Raw genomic sequence first — 20297 nt, forward strand, 5'->3', positions numbered from 1 at the left:
GTGTCCTTTTTTTCAGTTCTGCTGGGTATATACCCAGCAGTGGTATTGCTGGGTCATATGGTAAATCTATGGTTAGTTTTTTGAGAAACCGCCAAACTGTCCTCCAGAATGGTTGGATCCTTCTGCATTCCCACCAGCAGTGGATGAGTGTTCCCCTTTCTTCACAGCCTCTCCAGCATTTGTATTCTTCTGTTTTTTTCTTTATTAAACCGTCCTTTTATATCTTTTTGCTGACCTACTCAATACATTCTCTTTATCCAACTCTGGTATTGATTGCCACTCCCACCTCCTTTCCCTCCTGCTCAGAGACACAAAACAGGAGTTGATGCATGCTGAGTTTTTCTTAATCTCAAGTACACGTGGTTATTCTCTGAATCATCCTTCTTTGTGCCCTTTTCCCAGATGATGACTGTGCCTTAACCAAGGCTACTGCATTCTCACTCCTCCCTTCCTCCCTGTGCTGGTCACACTGAACAGGATGGAGCCTTCATAGGGGGTAGAACCTTCTAGTTTTGCTCCTGCCTTTAATTCCCTAAAAGGAGCAGCAACTTTCTGTCCAGTGTCAGGTGTCAGCCTGTGCCATTATAAACTGATCCAGTCATTTTTAATCATCAACATGGAGCCTCTCAAACACCATCAGAAAATACCAGTTCAACAGCAACACTGTGTCTTAGGATTCAGGAGAACCCCACTCTGACAGAGAGTCTTCAGAAGAGGTGGGCAGGGCTGTAAAATTTTCAGCGTTCAACTTCTGTATTTGAACATTTAAGGCAGGTTTTCTAGCCAGGAAATTGGTTCCAATTTGTGAAATAAAGAACTGTTTTCCAAGGTTTCAAATCCTCCCTCAGATGAGCAAATGGTTTATCAGGTAATTGGAGTCCAGCAATATCCTGAAACAAAGTCTATCATTAGCCATACATTTGTGCCCCTGGAAAGTATTTCCTGGATTTAATGGTGTGGCCATGTTGTCACAGGTACTTTCAGATCTCACAATCAATAAAATATTTGATTCAGAATTCAAAGTGATAATTAGAGTGGAAAAACTTTAGTAACTTTGTATATGGTTGAAGATATTAAAAAACTCCTTGTGCAGGAATAAAACTTGAGGGATTTGATCCAGTCCTACGTAAACTCATTTGACACTTGGATAGAAACAAAAGCCTGAGAGAAACCTCAGAGGGTGATTGGGGGCAGGTATCAGGTACAGAGAAAATACATCTAAAGGTCACTTAACTGCCTGTGATGAGTGAAACACCTCCTGCCCTGGCCTTTTACCTTCCATCTTCACCTCCCACGTTTCTCCTCCCAACCCCCTACAGGTGTTGACCTGAGCTTCCCATGATCCTCTGTGCCCTCCATCATCTCTATATTCACCACCTCCACCTGCACCCACCCTGCACCCAGGCCTTACCTGCTGCCCACTCCCAGGCTCAGAGATGCAGTGGGAAGCTGAGGTCTCCACCCAGACACAGAGAAGACACAGGGGTGTCAAGACAAACAGCCACTCAAATCTTCATTCTCTAGGACAGACACATGTGTACCAGAAGAGTGGCCTGACCCCTGGAGTTCTCTGGGATATGCCCTGAGAAGTATCAGCAAATCCGATTAAGAGCATTTGATGACAGCCTGTTTCCTCCTGACCACACCTCACCCTATCTGCCCAAATTCCCTCGTAGATCAAGTCCTTTATTTTTCTGAGCAGTAAGTTATTATTCCTATTTAAAAGAAGTGGAACCTGAGGCTTGTAGTGCTCAAATGACTTTCCCAAAGGTTGCAAACCGGGACTCAAGCATGAATGGAGTCAATTTAGTTCAGTTAATTTTGTTTTAATCCCAAATATCAAACTACATCTAAGTCAGATTTTAAAAGTGAGTTCTCTCTGTAGAATTTAATAAATAATTTTGCCTTTTAAAACCATTTTCTAAAACAGGATATGATTCTAGTTTGCTGGGCTGCTGAAAGCAATATACCAGAAATGGGTTGGCTTTAACAATGGGAATTTATTTACTTGCAAGCTTATTGTTTTGACACTGAGAAAAAGTGTCCAAATCAAGGCATCATCAGGCAATGCCTTCTTCCTTAAGACCAGCTGCTGGTGATCCTGGAGTGCTCTGTGACATGGTACCATCTGCTGTTTCTCCCTTCTCTTCTTGATTTAATTGCTTTTAGTTTATTGCTTCCATGGCTTTTTCTCTTTTTTGAATTTCATTCTCATATAAAGGACTCCAGTAAGAGCACTAAGACACATCTTGAATGAAAAGGGGAAAATGTTAAGATCCTACTCCACAAAAGATCCTATTTACAATGGTTCCATACTCATAGGAATAGATTAACTTAAAAAAAATACTTTTCTGAGTTACTTTTAGATTCAAATCATTACACTCCACTCTCTAGACCCCAAAAAGGAATGTTCTTTCCATACACAAATACATTCATTCCATCACAATATCCCAAAAGCCTTAAATCATTTCAGGAACAATGTTTTGTACAAAGTCTCATCAAAACTGGCTATAATTTATCCAATAAGGGTCTAATATCCAAGATATATAAAGAAACCCTACATCTCAAAAATAAAAAGTCACACAAACCATTAAAAAATATGGGCAGGAGATTTGAATAGATACTTCTCCATAGAAAAAATATAAATGGCTAAAAAGCATTTGAAAACATGCTAAACTTCATAGCTATTAGGGAAATGCAAATCAAAAGTACAATGATATATCATCTTACACCTATTAGTCTGGTGGCCATTAAAAGGCAGAGAACTACAATCCTGAAGAGGATGTGGAGGAAAGGGAACCCTTGTCCAATCCTGGTGGGAACTTACTATATTGCAGCCATTGTGGAAGACAGTTTGGTGATTCTTCTGGAAACTAACTATAGAACTGCTATAGGATCCAGCAAATGTTGGACAAAGGTTGGAAGTTGGAAATACCCAACTGTCCATCAACAGATGAATGGATAAGCAAATTGTGGTATATGCATGCAATGGAATATTACTCACCTTAAGAAGGAATGCAGCATTAACACATAGGACAACATGGATGAGTATTGAAGACTTGAGTGAAGTAAGCCTGTCACTGAAAGACAAATATTACACGACCTCATTGATATGACTTAAGCTATTTGAGCAGATTCACAGTGCTGGAGTCTGGATGGTAGGTTGTCAGGAGACAGAGTAGAGGGTGGTGAGTTGTTGCTCAATACGGGCAAAACCTATGATAAGGTGGAAAAGACTGGTTGGGCAGTGAATAGGGATGATGGTGCAGTGATGGATTAGGTCCGACAATGCTGGAATGTGAGCTGAAGTAGGATGGGTGGTTGGATTGGACTATCCATGGAAATAAGGGAAGGTCTAGAGGATGGAGCAGGGAAACTCTGGGGATTTATAGATATGTGGTTAAATTACAATGTTGGGAATATTCTTTTGGCAAATATGGCAGGGGAGGACTACTTGCCCAGGTTTTTGAGGGTGGGATGATATGTAGGATACATTGCACCAAGTGTATGCTTCTATGGAATATAAAATTGATCATCATTTATGCCATAGTGTGTTAGCTTTGTGGCTAGAGAACAACACAATAAAGAAGAAAATATTAAATTCACCTTGGGGGCAGTCCTGTATATTCTCAACTAGAGGGGCAAGAATCCCTTGAGATCATCAGGAGAGCATAATAAAAGACAACAAACCAATATGCCAAGTCCTCAGTATTCATGCATGTAACTATGAAATTATTCTTAAAAAATTGAAACCTAGTGGTTACCATAGGTTTTGAGGGGAGGGGAGCATTTTTATGTCATTGGAATTGTTCTCCATGATCTTGCAATGACAGATACAGACCATTTTAAATTTTGCCAAAACCTATTAAAGTGTACAGTGCAAAACGTAAACCATATATCATAGTTAGTAGCCATGCTTCAATAGTTGTACAGCAATTGTAACAAATGAGCCATACACATGCAAAATTTTATTAATAGAGGAGAGTGAGAAAGGGGGAGAAAACTAAGTATAGGATAATCCCCTATATTTTCTATGTGGCTTTTCTGTAACCTAAAGCATCTTTGAAGACAAAGTGAAGAAAAATAAGACACTGGGGAACATACAGAAAAAAATTGTCATTGTGTATGAAAGACAACAGATCTTATGGTGATGAAAGACAAAATTTATTATTATTTATTTACTTACTTATTTGTGCATTTTATTTGTTATTTTATTATTATTTTCATTTGATAATTTTTTGGTTTGGTTTTGGGGAAGTGTTGGATAGAATAAAGGTCACTACTGTGATGGGGGAGGACCACTGGTATGGGCTGTTGGTGATGGAGGGATGTGTGGGGAGGGGTGCATATGGGGTATGCCTCTATGGCATATGAATATGTCCAAGTGGGCATGGGGAGTGGAGGCTCACACAATAACATAAAGAATATTGAATTCCCACCCAGGAAAGTCCTGCTACCTTCTCTAGTAGAGCAGCAAGAACCCCCCCAAGAACAATGGGCAGTGCCTTGCATAGGAGGACAGACCATTACACTAGACTCTTGGTATTGATAGTTGTACTTATTAACCTTTTCTTGTGGAATTGGAACTTACTCTAGTATTATATATTGCCTAAGAGTTACTTCCTGAAAGCCTGTTTGTGCTCAAATGTGGCCTCTCTTCAAGCCAACCAGCATATAAATGCAGTGCCTTCTCCTCCACTCCCAGTGTGGGACATGACTCCTGGGGACGAGCCTCCCTGGCAATAAGGAATTTTTCCTAGGATGAGCTTCCCTGGCACCAAGAAATTTTACCAAGTACTATTTAATGATATACTTCAAAAAGACCTAGAGCTAAAGGTGGAAATTTTAAATACAAATGAGTTTTTATGGAAAAGGTATTTCAAAGTGAGTCAGGAGGTCATTACAGAGGTTACATTTATGCATGTCTCAGCATGAAATCATTGATTGACACTAAACACTGCCTCAAACAACAGAGCTCCTGAAGCTCTAGAGATATATAGACAGTTTTGTCAAAGCAGACAATTTCAGGAATTTGGCACTCTGCCATTGTGCCATATTTTGAAATACATGCTCCCCAATGTAACAGAGTTAGGCGCATTTATAATTTTCCAACACATGCCTCTTCTGGCTCTCCTGTTTGAACTTATACTTAGAACTGTCAACTTGAGACTGTTTATGAATTCAAAAAGTGAAGGGTTATGTTTGTAAACAAATTCATTCCTCTGGGGATGCTACCCATTGATTGTATTAAATTCAAACACTTTACCTGATAAAATAAATTTACAGCTTTTTCTTTCAGGGTGTAACTCATACTGAGTCCCCACCCCTTTGGTACACTGATATAAATGGACACTCACTCAAGAAGACACAAAGGAAGAGAGAGAGTTCTGTTATTTTTTATTCTGGGGCACCAGGAGACATGAGCCATTTGCCTAATAGTTTGCAGCAGAATAGAGCAGAGCAGCTGAGCAGCTGAGAAGGTCTAAAAGAAATAAGCCCTATGCCAGACACTGAGATAGGAAGCACTGAGATACCAGGCAGAGATGGCCCACCACTTTGCCTCAACACGTGAGAGCTGAATATGCTGAGAAAGTACTTCTTATGGTGCCTTGAGTTGGAATTTTCATGGCCTTGGAACTGTAAGCTTTTACCTCAAATAAAATACTCTTTGTAAAAGCCAACAGATTTCTGGTACTTTGCATCAGCACCCCTTTGGCAGACTAATACAAACATTGACTTGTTAAATATATGTTGCAGAGAATTAAATCTTTGATCTGTTTACCTGCTGGTTGAACCTGGAATCTCAACAGAGTTGTCCCACCTACTCATCAGTTCATTGGACTTACCCAGGACAACTAACAAATGGATGATGATGGACAACACACATCCGAAAAAACAGAAAATCCAGAATTTCAAGCAAGACAGTTCTATCCGTCCACTCCATGGGATCTAAACCTCCTCTCAGTCAGAAATATAGTGGGCATCACCATCCAGAACTCCTCAATATTGAGGAATGAACAAACATAAGGGGGAAATGCAACTATGGACTAAAGTAGACGTTACTATTATAGCAATGGAAGAATTTTATCATTGATATAAAGGCAGAGGCAACCAGAGGTTCTGAGAGGAGGGAGAGGAAAGAATTTATGTAACATGGGACATTTTGGGGACATTGGAATTGGCCTGCATGACATTGCAATGATGGACACAGGCCATTATACATTTTGTCAAAACCTATAAAATTGGGTGGTGCAAAGTGTAAAGTATGAAGTCAGCTATAGACACGGTTAGTAGCAATGCTTCATTATGTGTTCATCAATTGTAAAATATGTACTACACTAATGAATAATACTGTTAAATGTGGAAGTAGATGAGGACAGGGGGTGTGGTATATGCGAGTTCCCTATAGTTTTGATGTAACATTTATGTAATCTAAATCTTCTTTAAAATAAAAATAAACTAAAAAAAAAAAGCTATAAGTGTATTCTGTCCTGGGGCAAAATTTCCATCCATCTGTGAAACTTGGAACACAGTTTATCTACTTCTAAGATACAATCGAGGGATGGTCATAAGATACAATTCCCACTACTATAGGGAGAATCTGAAGGAAAATAGGGTTCAAGAGTACCAAACAATTCCACAGCCCTGCAAGGCATACGTCTTTAAATTTCAACATCTGAGAGCCATCTATGGAATGATGGTATGTCCTCTAGGTCTGATGAAGAAGCAGCCTCACTTCTAAGGGCTTGTGCAGTGACCAAGTTCTCCCCAAACACTGGGGTGAAGGCACCAGCATCTCCAAGCATTGAGGTGATTGGCCAGACTCTAAGTTCTATCCTCTTCAAGCATCAGGGTAGCAGCTAGCCTCTCTGCAGTTCCCCAGGCATCTGAGAAACCGAGGGTGGTAACAATGGGGCAGAAGGCTCACTCTCTCCAAGCTCCTGGGGCACACTCACCCTTTCCACATACATGGGTGGGTCCATTCTTTTGGCCCAAGAAAAAGTCTTTAGTCCAGACCTCACTCCATGTTTCTGTATTTGAAGTCATTTTCTTCAATCTATCCCTTCTAGTCCAGACTGACAGTGATTTCATTCATACAGATCTCAGAAAAAACTTTTTGATTAAGCATGAATCACAAAGGGGTCCAAATCATCAGAGAGTAGGTCTTCCACAAATCCTTTCTGGATAACTGCATTTCCAATCCTAAATTGCACTGAAAAGGCTGAATGACTCCATGTTTAGTTAAACCTTCACATGAGCACTATTCACCAGGGACTTACTTTTCAAAAGCTGAGACTTTTCCAAACCATCAACTTCTGATTTCTTTGAGCACAGAAGTTCAGTTCTCAGCTTATCCCTTTCCTCTCACATTTTACTATAATTTGCAAGCAGAAAATAAGCAGCAGTTTCTATGTTTAGTTTGGAACTCTTCTCCGTTAAATATCCAAGCTCATCACTTTCAAATTCTGCCTTCCACCCAAAACCAGGACTCAATTTTGTCAAATTCTTTGCTACTTTAAAACAATAATTTCCTTTCTTTCAGTTTACAATGACACATTCATCATTTCTGTCTAGAGCCTCATCCAAAGTACTTTTAGCATCCAGATTTCTACCAAATATCTCTTCAAAGCAATCTAGGCCTTTTCTATCAAGTACCTCACAAGTCTTCTAAATTCTGTCCATACTCACTTATAAAGCCATCCATACTTTTGATATTTGTAATAGCAGCAACCCAACATACTACAAATGGGGGTTGGCTTTTACAATGAGAATTTATTTATGCATGCTTACAGTTTTGAGGCTGTTAAATGTCCAAATCAAGGCATCAAAAGGCAAAACTTTCTTCCCAAAGACTGGCTTCTGGTGATCTTGGATTCCCCTATCACATGGTATGTCTTCTGTTCTCTCTCTGTTTTGTCCCAGCAACATGGGCTTTGTAGGTTAATCAAAAACAAGTTGGCCATAGAGGTGAGAGTTTATTTCTGGACTATGTCTCCTCATACCAACATTGCCCAGGCATGGCCCCCAAACTCCTCATTTATGACATCAGTAAATGATCTTCAGGGATCCCTGATTGCTTCTCCAACTCCAGGTCTGGCAGCATGGCCTCCCTGAACATCTCCCAGCTCCTGTCTGAGGATGAGACAGATTATCACTGTATGTTCTACAGGAGAAACAGCACTTTACACAGTGGCCCAAGTTCATGGTGAAGTGAGACCTAAACTTGTCCTAAGCTCACTCAGTACCTCCCTGCTAATTCAGGCTCTTATTCATTTGCTACCATTTTATTTTGAAATAATTACAAACTTATAGAAAACAACCAAAATAATATAAAAACTCCTGTATATCCTTCACAGAGTTTACACATTTTTTACATTTTGTCCCCTGACTTATCATTCTGTCTCTCTCTTTCTCAATTTGTGTATGTCACTCCCTGTATAAAAAGTTCCATTTTTTTTTAAAAAAACCCACCTGTTTAAGTGTATAACTGAGTGGTTTTACTATATCCAAAGATGTTGTGCCTGTTGGTCTCATCCTGTAGGACCTATTTCTTCCTTTGATGGAAATGACCATATGACAGGCCCAGAAAAATGTGTTTGAGGGAATCATCTCCAGATGGAGGGAATAAGCTGCCTTAAGTTTTCTTGCCTGGTTAATCCTGGTTCAGGACCTCCCCACCTTATTCTCCCTGGCTCCTCCCTCCCTCTGCAGAAGGTCAACTCTTGTCCCATTATCTTTACTCCTCCACTGCTTCCCTCAATTTCATACACACACACCTACTCCATGCCCAACCCTGTCCCCAAATCTTTCAATCGGCACCTTCCCAGGCCCTTTTCTCCCTCTACACATGACCGTCTGTGGACTCTAATCTCCATCACCTTCTCCAATCTCCTGGCTTTGCCCAACCCCAACATCAGCCCCTCTGTACATTCCCTAGTACCTTGTTCTGCCCCGTGCTCTGGACCAGCCCAGGTGGCCAGGCCCAGAGGCTCTATCAGAAGCTTATGTCCCCACATGGCTGCAGAATTTAGGAACATCATGGCCAACATCCTCTGAGGACTTCCTTCTCTGGTCAGGTAGGTCGACTCCAGGGGACCAGACTGAGCCCTGTCAGTCCCTCTCAGATGCTCCCTGAAATAGGCCAATGGGACAATCTTGGAGATGCCACACAACCCAAGGCCCTTATGAGAACCTCTGGAGCAATTCTCAGGCATTTCTTTCTGGCCAGACTCCACTACTTGTGCCCAAGTCTCCTTTTATGGATAAAGACCTTTCTGATCCAATAGTATCAAATCCTCACTTGCTTTTCCATTTATTTTCTGAATTGGATAGCTATGTGTGCCAAAGAAAAACTCAGAGTCAATTTGAACATTGAGTAAAGAGGTACATTCATTCATTCATTTTATTTGTAATCCTTTAAGGGAGCCAAACTCTAGAGGAACAAGTTCACTATTTAAAAAAGAAACACAAAACAGGCAGTACCCAAAGAGGAAAGTCAGAAATTTCTGTTTATTTGTATTTTTTTTTAATTGGAAAAAAGTGGTTCTCTCTCATTATAATCACAAGCTGCCTGCAGGGGGCAATGTTGCCATGAAATTCAGGTTGAGATGTCTGCACTTGGCCTGTAATGTGATGGAGGCATCCATTATTTTTGGACAGGCTATGAAACTGCAGTTTGAAAGGCCCAGTCCCAGGGGGAGGCTGTTAGTGCCTGTTGGCCTCCGCTGCGGCACTGCAGGCGGGTCACTGCAGGCGAGTCGCTGCCGGGGATCGGGCCCACGCCACGGCCGGACCGGGGCGGCAGCGGGCGGCTCAAGGCTTGGGGGACGCGTGGTTCGATGAAAGAAAAACCACGGAGACGAGGTCTATGCGCAGGTCTGACTTTATTCGGGAAGTACATGAGGTTTTATAGTGTCATGGAGGCGGGGAGGCTGTGGGAGGGGCATGTCCGCGGGGCAGCCGAGGATTGGTTGCAGAGGCAAGGGCGGACCTGCGGTTTATGACGCAAGCCATTGATGGCAGAGGGGGGTTGCCTCCGAGGCTGTGCCGGGGCGGACCCAGGACGAGGGCGATTGGAATGAGGCGGGGAGAACAGCGATCGGCTGGGAGGGGGAAGACAACAGTGGCTGGGAGGAGGGGCGGAGGGAGGCAGCAGCACAAACTGCTGCTGAGAAGGGCCATAATGCAGAGGGGTTACGAGGAACAGGCGGGCAAAGTGTAAGGAAGCGAAAGGCAGGGTGGGAGCAGGGGACAAGTGCCAAATGGGGGGTGGTAGCAGTGATGAAGCTCATGTTGACAGAAGCTCATGGGGAAGTGAAACACAAATGGTAATCCCCTGACTGTGACTCACCCTCTCTCCAAGCCCCAGGAGGATTAAAGACAAACATTAGGCAGAGTAGCCCAGTTTGCCTAGAGCCAAGACCTCTAGGCTGTCCTTTCCTCCTAGCCTTCCAAGCTCTTTCTTCAAGGGTAGGCTTTTGGCTGGCATCACCAAGAAGCCCTGGTGTTTTCTGGTTTTCTGGGCTAGATTAATCCACAGATCTGTGCTGTTTCAGTTAGGACCCTAAGCCCCAAGTTTCATTGCAAAACCAACGTAGTGGACTCTGTGGGATCCATACAGCACCCCTCTTCAGAACTGATACCATCCCCTCTGTAGCCCTGGGAGCTCCAGTAGTTCAAAGAATTGGCCCTCAACGTGCCCTGTTGTTGCAGAAAACTGTCTCCCTAAGATCGTGGTCACAGTGACATTTTGGGTCTCTAAATTTATGTCAGTTGTTAGTCTATGTTCAATAATCTGTGAATGTCTGATCATTTCCTTTTCTGTTGGGGAAAGCTGGAAGGAAGATTAACAGTATAAAATTTGGGAATTATAGCAGGGTCCTTCCCAAAGGAGACCCAGGAATCCCTTAATTCAAGGTTTTTTGTAAACTGTTTTGATTCTCAGAATTGACTGAGGGGACATAACTCTCTGTTTTCTGCCCTTGATCTAGATCTCTTCTGCTCATACAAATCAAGAAAGGATTTAGTCGATTTCCTATATCACTTACAGATATCCCACAATCACCTAGCCAATATCATTGGTTTCTGCATGCCAGAATATTCTGATTGCTGCTTTGAGTCTACCGTCATTACAGTGGCTACTCCTACTTTGCCTTTGTCTGATAAGTGCTGCCACTTGGTTCCTGACAGCCTTGGATCCAATCATCCCCACTGTGTTCAAGGATCCAAGATCAGTGACAGCAGTTCTCACAGCAATATTTGACCTACAGAGAAAAGTAACCACAGAGCCCTTCAGGGATGATAAAACTATTCTCAAATAAATTCCTCATAGCCCTAGTTAAGGAAGTGTTCTTTGGACATTTTTGATGGAAGGAAGGGGAATCAAGAGGTCTTCCAAGGTAAATCCACTCTAACAATCCAGTTTATCTAAGCCTTTGAATCCCTTCATCTACAACATATCAAAGCAGTTCTGGCATTTCAACTTCAGGCAATGTTGGCTACTTAGGAGTTTGATCTCATTGATGAATTCCAAAAAGAAATATTGTATTATGTTTGCAATCTGATCTGTACTTGGGCATGATTGAGTTATGATTAGGTCATTGAATCCCACCACCAAGGGGTGGGGACTCACAGACAAAAGGCATGACAAAGAACAGAGTTGAGGATTTTCTGATGTTGAAGTTTTGATGTTGGAGTTTGATGCTGAAGACTTAAGCTGGAGCCCCAAGAAGTCAGCACACAGAGGAAAGAGAAGCCAGCACCAGGAAGGAAGGAATCTTGAACCCAGAAAAAAGCAAGTACCAGAAATGTAGGAACCCAGGAAGCCAGAACCTTCACAGACATTGGCAGCCATCTTGCTCCAATAGACTTTGGTGAGGGAAGTAACTTATGCTTTATGGTCTGGTATCTGTAAGCTCCTACCCCAAATAAATACCCTTTATGAAAACCAACCAGTTTCTGGTATTTTGCATCAGCATCATTTTGGCTAATATAGAATTTGGTACTGAGGAGTGGGGAAGTGCTTTTGCAATTACTGAAATGCTGGAAGAGTTTTTTAAATGGGTAAGGGGTATTTTTTGGAGGAATTGTGAGATGCTTGATGGAAAAGGCCTAGAATACTTTGAAGAGACTATTGATAGCAAGATGGATGCTAAGGAGATTTTTTATGATGCCTTAGAAGTAAATGATGAAACTATTATTGGAAACTGGAGGAAAGGTGATCCATGTTTTAATGTTGCAGAGTACTTAGCAAGATTAACTCCTGGTGTTGTACGGAACACAAAATTTGAAAGTGGTGAGCCTGGGCATTTAGCTAAAGAACTTTCCAAAGTAAACCCAGAGAATTCTGCTTGGCTTCAGCTTGCAGTTTATAGCAAAATGCTAGATGAACGAGATAAGCTGAGAATTGAATTGTTGGGCACAAAGAAAACAGAAACTGATTCTGAAAATTCCAAGCCTCTGGAAATCAGGCTCCCAGATGAAAGTGCGCCACTGGAGGACTTAACTAAACTTGGACCTGGTAAATCAAGATTGAAGATGCAGTTATCTAGGAATGACTTGTGGAAAGTTTTACTGTCTGATGGGTTGGATCCCTGCTTCCTGCATGCTAAGCCAACAGAATTTTTGAGAGAGCTGTATGAAGAAACTCACTGTCAGTCTGGAATAAAAAGGACATGGAAAGGAGAGATTGAAGGAGAAACAGCTTCATGAGGAAAATCATGGAAACTGAGATCTGGAATTAAGACTTTACCTTGGGCCAAGAGAGGAACCCCACCCATGCATACATAGTGGGTGAGTGTGCCCTAGCAGTTGAAGAGGAATGTTCCCACCCAATGTTCTGGGAGAGTTTTGCTGCTCCAGGGTGCAGAGAGTGTGCAGCACATTCCCCATGGATTAGGTTGGTTAAGGTTCAGCATCCCACAGGTCTGAGTGGGGTGGACTTGTCCCCCAAAGGTTAAGGAAGGCCAGGTGGTCAACTCATTGCTCTGAGAGGGTTGAGCCTATAAGCCAAAGGTTAGTGGGGAATGTTGTTTTCACATCATTACACTAGGGGGGTTAAGACTCTAGCACAAATATTGGTTAAGGTGTGGCAATCACTCCAACACTCTTGGAGGGAGAGGTCTAGAGCTTGGTTGACACCAAAATGCTTGATGAGGGTGGAACCAAAAAAATGGCCATTGGTCAAGACTGTGGAAAGGGTGGGTCCCCATATGGCCCCAAAGAGAAGAAACCATCATCTTAAGAATGACTCTCAGACTTAAATAAAAGGGAGGATGCCCTGCAGGTTACTAAACTGTAGAGGACCTGTGACTCGTGTTTCCCTCTCAATTTCTCCATATTGTAATGAAAATGTTTATCCTATGTTTGCCCATTTGTGTATTGGAAATAGATAAGTTGTTTCATACATTTCAGAGGTCTATAGCAGACAGGACTTTGTCCTAAGGCAAACTGTATTTACTTAAATTGATTGTGATATGATTTAGTACTTGCATTGTTACTGGTTTAAGGTTTTTTCAAATATTATAATGTCTTTTTGGAATTCAGAGGGTGGAGTGTAGCAGTTTGACATGATTATGAATTCCAAAAATAGATATTGCATTATTCTTGTAATCTGATTTGTAGCTGGGCATGATTGAGTTATGATTATGCCATTGGTGGGGACTCACAGATAAAAGGCATGGCAAAGAACAGAGTTGAGGGTTTCTGATGTTGGAGTTTGATTCTGACAACTTAAGCTGGGACCCTGGGAAGTCAGCACACAGAAGAAAGAGAAGCCAGCCTCAAAAAGAAAGGAAACTCGAACCCAGAAATGAAACAAGTCCCAGGAACATCGGAACCCAGAAAGCCTGAACCCTCATAGACATCATCAGCCATCTTGCTCCAAATAGTCTTTGGTGAGGGAAGTAATTTATGCTTCATAGCCTGGTATCTGTAAGCTTGCTCCTACCCCAAATACCCTTAAAAAAAAACAACCAATTTCTGGTATTTTGCATCAGCACCACTTTGGCTGACTAATACAGCTACTTTTAGTCCATGCTTTGCCAACCATCCAAACCTTTAAGCAGGGATTCTTAACCTTTTCTGTCCCATGGTTCCCATTCCTAATCAAATGAAAACATGGACCACTTCTCAGAATGTAGAGAGTTTTATGACACTCAATATTGGCATGTATTTAAATTAAATTTTAGGACAATTCAAACTTAATTCAACATCGTGGACCCACTAAAACCTTTCCCTGTATCCTTTTGGCCTCTTTAGACCCTGGTTAAGAACTGTGCTTTATAGCCCTTCCTAATATTTCAAGCTACATCACTGAATCCAGAATCTCTGCCTAGTGGGACCATATCAATAAATACAACCTGATCAACTTTATATCTCTTTCACCTGTATTCCACACCTTTAATATTCTTTTGTTTGCTCATATTATCCTGATTTCTGTCTATATGAATTGGCAAGTTCACGAAGTTCTTTTAGAATGTAGCACATCTCCTCATGGGTCACCCTTTGTACCTCACATTTAAAGACCTGTTATAACTTCAGTCTATTTATAAATCTTGAATTAAATATGGCTAGTGGAGATGTGTCATAAGAAGAATGAGGGAAGCAGATGTGGTTCAAGTGAGAGAGCATCTGCCTACCATATGGGAGGGTCCAGGTTTCGATACCCATGGCCTCCTGACCTGTGTGGTGAGCTGGCCCATGTGCAGAACTGCCATGTGCAAGGAGTGCCATGCTACACAGGGGTGCCCCCATGTGGGGGTGCTCCACATGTAAGGAGTGTGCCCTGCAAGGAGAACCACCCCACATGAAAAAAGTGCAGCCCATCCACGTATGGTGCTGCACACATGGAGAGCTGATGCAGCAAGGTGATGCAACCAAAAGGAGATGCAGTTTCCCGGTGCCACAGAAACAAAACACATCGAGTGGACAGAGAAAGAAGACAGTGGAGGGTGGGGGAAGGGGACAGAAATAAATAAAAAATAAAGAAAAAAAGAATAAGAGGAATGAGCAGTGTCTTCCAAGTCAACTACCTCAGAGAATTTCGTTTTAGTTTCATCTACTGAAACAGGACTAATCTCTTTGGAAGGAGGTATGAGGGCTATTTCTTCAGGAGAGGCAGTTACAGGTCTATCAGGCACAGCAAGTGAAGGTGGGATGACTAATTTCTCAGGTCAGACCTTAGGTGGGGTGGCTGATTCCTAATGTGGACCATTATAGGATTAACAGAAAAAGAGACTCAGCAGAATCTATAGATTCAAGGTCTCCACCATCATCATAATCAGTCCATGAGATTCCTATTTTCAGGATCTCAATCCCCTTACTTTCACAGGAGACACTCTGAAAGGTTGGGAATTTAATTGACATAGCAATTCACCCACTCATACAATGAGACTTAGTGTCTTTTTTTCAGAAATTTCAGATGTGCATCTACAAGAAGTAAGAGTTTCTTTTAGGGATGCTTAGAAACATTCACATTCTTCATGTGGAGCTAGAGCTGGGAATTGGAAGCCTTGAGCTCTTCCTTTTTTCTTTTTTTTTTTTAACCACTGTATCCACGCTATTTACGAACAACCAACCATTATTAACCTTTCTAACTTCTCAAAACCCTGTTGAGATATCAAATACACTATCACCCAGAGCCTTGCTTCTAATAAGATTTTTTTTCTTCTTCTTATAAATGTTGGGTTGATTTATAAGGGCTGCTTGGACAGTTACCATTTGTTTACAATGAGGAGTTATCTAACCATGAACATACTGAATATGGGAATTAGAAGTCTTCATGGCAAGAGAAAACCACAGCCTTCTTGCTGCAGGCAACACAAAAATATCCAGAGCACAGTAGGAAAAAGTGTAGGGATTATGGTAGGATTTATTGTTGTTATTATTATTATTATAAAAAAATAGCTTCAGTAATCTTGAAGGAAAGGAACACCTTGCATTCATGGAAAAACATACCAGAATACAAAATTACAATTGTGTGACTCCAGGCCTTTCCCTTCTATTTAAATGGTAGATGGGAAGACTGTTGAAATCAGCAAGTAATTCTGTCAAATGGAAAGACTTAAGAGTTTCTAAGTCTTTCTAAATATGATTAAAATCAAACTTGTTTTGCTTTAAAACATTGTTTTTAAAATACCAAAAGGCCTGCTTTAGTGACATGCTACTCCCACCAGAAAATAACGTCAATACCCCCTTTGTTGGGAATATGCTTTTGACCAGTCAATTCATAATGGAAACACCCCATGTGTGTACAAGCACATGCATATCTTTTAAACCAGAGCTACTAGACTCAGGTGACTGCCACTGCTAGTAACCTGCTTGTACCTGTTAATGGACCTATTTCCACTCCCTTGAGAAAGGTGGGCAGGGCACAACCAAACTCCTTACAGGGTAGGGGAAGAATAACAACCCTAAATAGTCAAGTTTTCAAGAAATATCACTCCCACCCCTACTCAATATGAGACCTTATTTCTAGCCACACTTGCATTAAATTTATCTCCTGGTGTTTAGAATGTCTTTCTTTTCTTTAGAAAAACACATATCTACACAGCCATTTATATATATATATATTTTTTGTTTTTATATTTAAATATAAAATACTACTCTGCTTGGTGTTATAAATGGAGGTCAAATGTAGGAACTTTTTCTTCTTCTTGATGTAGGGATATCTATCAGTTTATCCTCTGAGCTTTGACTTCAGGCTACAGCATTTAGGCCCAAGCCAGGGAAGCATAAGAGCCAGGAGACCAAGGGCATTTTCCTCCTCAGCTCCCTCACTTTCTTTCCCTACTGATTCCCACTTCTAAGTTGGTTATAATCTTTTCAAACCTAGAACTTCTCACCAAAATGGAGAAGGTATTCTAACTAGAGTAGTCAGACCCCCCTCACCTTCAGCCACCTCATGGGAAAAGCCCTGCTGCTGTCCCTTCACAAACACAGATGCTCTCTGCCCAGACATCTATGTTCACTGGACAAACACTCCTAATTAAATGGAAGCAGTGGTTAGGTCTCCCCACCCCTCCAAAATAATGCACTATTGCCTCAGTCTTCAAAAGTTTAACATCAGAAAAAAGGGGTGGGGTGGGATGGGTGTGCAGAGATTAAGGATTTGAGCCCTCTACCCTGGCCCCAAAATGCAAGTTATTAACTGTGTGTGAAAAACAATATTGTGCCCTTTGATTTACAGCTAGTAGGACAACTGAGAGAGAGGAAAAATGGGTGAGGGATGAAGAACTGGGAGGAGTTTGATGGCTGGAGGTCTAGCCCACTTAGTTTTCATATTGGTAGGTCTCATTGAAAAAACATGTGTGTTTTAGGGCTTCTGTACTGCAAAGGGCTCACAGTTGGCAGATAGGTAGAGGTCTTCAAAGTAACCTTTCTTGTCTTGGCTAACTTGGCAGGGGGTCGCAGTTGGCAATGGTCTTCAAAGTAACCCTTTTGTCTTGACCAACAGTCTGGGGAATGTGGATACTGGCACCATGGTTGGCCACACTGGCAGAGAAATCATTGATATTGGAGCTTTCTTGGAATCTGGTTAGGTACTGAGCATTGTACAGCCATCCTTTGGGATCATAGGTGTGGATGTGGTAATGGTGATGCTTGCTTAGTTTCTCAATGGACACCTCAATGTACGTCACCATTCTCTACTTGCGTGGCCTTGGTGCTGAAGTTGGTATGGCAACCAGCACCATTCCAATTCCTTTGAATGGGCTTAGGATCAAAGGTTTCTATTATACCAAAGTCCTCTCATACATGATGCAGGATGAAAAGGGCCACCCAAAGATGATCTCCCATGTTGATTCCTTCACAGAGGCATATGTGAACTCCCACTGGGCAGGCATGACCTCAGCTTACATTCCTCCAAACTTGATGCTGGCATAAAAGCAGGCTGGGTAGTGGGCCTCCACGAAGTCTCTGCTGTAGGCTCTGTCTCCTCCCACACCCCAGTAATAGGGGACTTGGGGCCCAGGGAGGCTGTTGGAATGCCAGAAGAAGGGGTGTCCATCTGTTCCCACCAGGGTATATTCCCGCTCCATTCCAAACCAAGGGTGCTGGTTACTTACAATGCCCATTACCCTGAAATTGGTCCCTGCAGGCTTTCATTTGTACTTGAAGACTTCACAGAACACCAGTTTGTTAGGGTCCTTGCAGAAAGGGTTCTGGAATATGGCAACAGGGCTGAGATACATGTCATTGTTGGAACCTTCAGGCTGAAAAGTACTAGAGCTGAGTATGTCCACTTGGGCAGCTCTTTTTTTTTTTATTTATTTTTATTTTTTATTTTTTATTTTTTATTGACTTTGTAATCATATTACATTAAAAATATATATGTGAGGTCCCATTCAACCCCACCCCCCACCCCCCCTCTCCCCCCCCAACAACACTCGTTCCCATCATCATGACACATCCATTGGATTTGGTAAGTACATCTTTGGGCACCTCTGCACCTCATAGACAATGGTCCACATCATGGCCCATACTCTCCTCCATTCCATCCAGTGGGCCCTGTGAGGATTTACAATGTCCGGTGATTACCTCTGAAGCACCATCCAGGGCAGCTCCATGTCCCAAAGACGCCTCCACCTCTCATCTCTTCCTGCCTTTCCCCATACCCATCGTCCACCATGTCCACTTTTCCCAATCCAATGCCACCTCTTCTATGTGGACATTGGATTGGTTGTGTCCATTGCACCTCTATGTCAAGAGGAGGCTCAGATTCCACATGGATGCTGGATGCAATCCTCCCATTTTCAGTTGTAATCACTCTAGGCTCCATGGTGTGGTGGTTGTCCTTCTTCAACTCCATCTTAGCTGAGTGTGGTAAGTCCAATAAATCAGATTGTAGGTGCTGGAGTCTGTTGAGGCTCAGGACCTGGCTATCACATTGTCAGTCCAGAGATTCAAATCCCCTAAATATATCTTAAACCCCAACATTAACTGCACCTCCAGCACATTAGCATGAAAGTCTTATGAAGGGAGATCCCATCTGAGTCCAGATTCATCACACATAAACACCATTTCCAAAGAGGGGCCATCTGCCCTGGTAGTTAACCCCATCGGCCATGACCATAACTCCCATGGGTCTCTTTAGCCCTCAAAGGAACCAATATCTGGGGGTTGTATCTGCTTTATCTGTCTCTCTGACTCTGCTCAGTTGTGCATGACGGCAATCCTTCTGCCAGCCTCCAGACTCTTTTTTAGAAACTCGTAGCCATATAAACTCATTTCTCCTTTCCATTTCCCCCTTACTTTAGGTCAAACAGCATTTTAAAGTCATGTTATTTTATGTAGACATGGATATTCTGCTGATCCGCATTGAACCTTCCGTATAAGGTCATTTTCCAGTTGCATCATCAGTTGGTAGTTGATAGTAGTCCCTCGTTGCCAGGGAGGCTCATCCCCGGGTGTCATGTCCCACGCTGGGGGGAAGGCATTGCATTTACATGCTGAGTTTGGCTTCAAGACTGGCCACATTTGAGTAACATGAAGGCTGACAGGAGGAAATTCCCAGGCACAATGTTGCTCTAGGCCTTGTTCTTATTTTAGGTTTATCAGCTCACAAGCATAGTCATTAGCATCAGGGGCTCACTGTTGAACCCTCACTCCCTATTGGGCAGCTCTTTGATATACTTGGGCTCACTGTCCACGGTGCAGGCCTTGCAGCACATTCCTTTGCAGTGCCGTTGATCCAGATATACATGGCTTGAACTTTCTCACCCTCATGCAGAGCCATGTAAACCTGCTTAGTGCCATTGTTCAAGTGGGACTTGCTATGGTGGGCATGGAGGAAAGTGTTTTGGGCAGCGAGCTGGACAGAGAATGGGCATGTCACAAGGGTGAGAGGAGAGGAAGCTAGGTTTGCTGGTAAGATATCCAACTCTTGTTTCACTCTTGGCTTTGCTGTCTAATAAGCTTTTGAATAGCAGTATCCAAGGTATCCACTAAGAACAAAAACTCTGCTCAATAGGAGCTTGACACTGGTTTTCCCCACTCACTTCTGATCTCCAGCTGGACAAGGATGTCCCCTGTGCTTCCAGCTGACAGTGCAGAGCAGCCACCAGGGCAGCAGAGAGTCACCTGGCAAAGCTACTGGAGATGAGGTGGGCCTTGGGCATTAGGGAAATTCTAAAATGCAGGGAAGGTTAGTGACAATAACCACAGACCTGAAGCAGAAGATGTCTTTAATTATACCATGATCCTTGATACAAACACAAATTCTGCTCTCAAGAGTCTCCTGTTCAGCTTTTGTAGATATTATCTCTTTCTCTGGACACAGGCCCAGGCACTACAGTTGT

The 20297-nt window shown here is 42.4% G+C and overlaps 1 pseudogene; it reads right to left on the reverse strand.

Annotated features, from left to right (window-relative positions):
• Positions 1 to 17270: 17270 nt before the first annotated feature.
• Positions 17271 to 19762, reverse strand: LOC101416685 (glutamine synthetase-like; annotated as a pseudogene).
• Between the last annotated feature and the right edge of the window lie 535 nt (positions 19763 to 20297).

The sequence above is a fragment of the Dasypus novemcinctus genome, chromosome 19, assembly GCF_030445035.2.
Source record: "Dasypus novemcinctus isolate mDasNov1 chromosome 19, mDasNov1.1.hap2, whole genome shotgun sequence".
Lineage (NCBI taxonomy): Eukaryota > Metazoa > Chordata > Mammalia > Cingulata > Dasypodidae > Dasypus > Dasypus novemcinctus.